The sequence below is a fragment of the Octodon degus genome, unplaced genomic scaffold, assembly GCF_000260255.1.
Source record: "Octodon degus isolate 3935 unplaced genomic scaffold, OctDeg1.0 scaffold00040, whole genome shotgun sequence".
NCBI classification, from domain to species: domain Eukaryota; kingdom Metazoa; phylum Chordata; class Mammalia; order Rodentia; family Octodontidae; genus Octodon; species Octodon degus.
In genome coordinates, this window is record NW_004524616.1 from 8,911,189 (window position 1) to 8,912,949 (window position 1,761).

Genomic DNA, 1,761 nt, shown 5'->3' on the forward strand with positions numbered 1-1,761 from the left:
TCCAGCAGTGGCACAGCTCATTTGCCTGACAAGTATGGGTCTCTTACTGTTGTGTGGAACACAAGTATTATAGGTCTGTGTCGCATTTATCACACAGACTATTAAATACGTGTGTAATCAAGGTTGAAATTCAGCATAGTCGTTAATTTTTACTGCTTCATCAGGGGTATTCTTCAGGAAGACTCTATTTCCTTTTTGCAAATCTGTAGTGCTCAAAATTGTAAAGTAGTATTACCTAGTGTAGCTTGGTACCTCCACCTTACTTGGCAGTAGAGAGTCAGCAGCTTTACCTCATCATAGGCTTTTCTTCTTTTATTTTGTGAAAGAAGGTAACACAAAATTTCACAACATGACAAGATAATAATATTTAATATTTTGTATATTGTTATCCTTAAACTAGGCTCTCAGAGTGTAAGATATGAACATAAAAATTCTCCTTTGTATACAAGCACAACGCTTCCTTTTCTATGAACTAAGAGACACTCATGGAATAATGAACTTGCATGTTTTGTCTTTTCCCTTCTGCCCTGTTCCCTTCCCCATCCTAGCTCCTTTTTGCTTCCTAACATTTTTTCCCATTTTTAAATATCTATTGTACATTTTAGAATTTATTGACTGTTTCTCACACAGGGAGACAATATGATGTCCACACATGTGAATCTGATTTATTTTGCAAGTGAGGATGTTACCAAGTTGTATTGATTCATCTAGAAAAGTACTAAGTGTACCCCTCTTTATGGCTGAGCAATCCTCCATTTTATTGAAATACCACACCTTTTTGTCCTTTCCTTGGTTGATAAGCATTTGAGTTATTTCCAAGATTTAGCTATATGGACACAAGATAGCTAAGATAATTATATCACTAATTCATATTAGTTCATTAAAAGGAATGGTTTGCACTTCTGTTGTCTGATCATTTTTGCCTGCCTCTGTCTTACAGTCTGAGCAACTACTTTGAAGATAATAACCTGCAATATAATGACCATTGTTCATTTCCTATCATCTTGTTTTGAAACTCTGTATTGCTCTTTTTATTTTATTCTATTTAAAATAAAAAATGTAGAAAATTGATTCTTTAATAAACAAGCAAAGTGAAAACATGGAGCAAAGATAGAACTTTGCAATAAATTGCCTAACACAATTGGAAATCCACTTGCAAAACATCAAATTATCAAGACACAGACTTTGGACCCATGAGATAGCTCAGTGGACTAAGAGCTAGCTCAGGCAAGTGCAGTGACAGGGTTTTGATCCGTGGTACCACATGCCTCACTGGGCCTGACCCAGGGCTTGCTGCACCAGCCACTGACACGAAGTGTGGTAGCACATGCCTGTAATCCCAGAACTGAGGATGCTGAAACTAGGGGAACACTAAGAGCCCAAGCGTAGTGAGACCTTGTACCAAATACATGAGAGAGGAGAGGGGAAGGAAGGAGGAAGGGAAGAAGGGAGGGAGGGAGAGAGGGAGAGAGAGAGAGAGAGAGAGAGAGAGAGAGAGAGAGAGAGTTAGTTTAATTCATGTAACAGTTGTATTTAAGCCAGGGCCAAACTAATTAGTGAATTGATCACATACTCTTAATCCCAGCACCACACACAACTCAGCTGTCAAAATCCACACCACAATGACTGCATAATGCTTCACAAACCACATCCTATTACTACTATTCTCTTTTCTCCATTTCATTTATTCTGATTCAGATGTGTATTATCATAACAGATGCCAACTTTTTCATGTTTTGTGATCTTTTCTTTTCTTTTTTG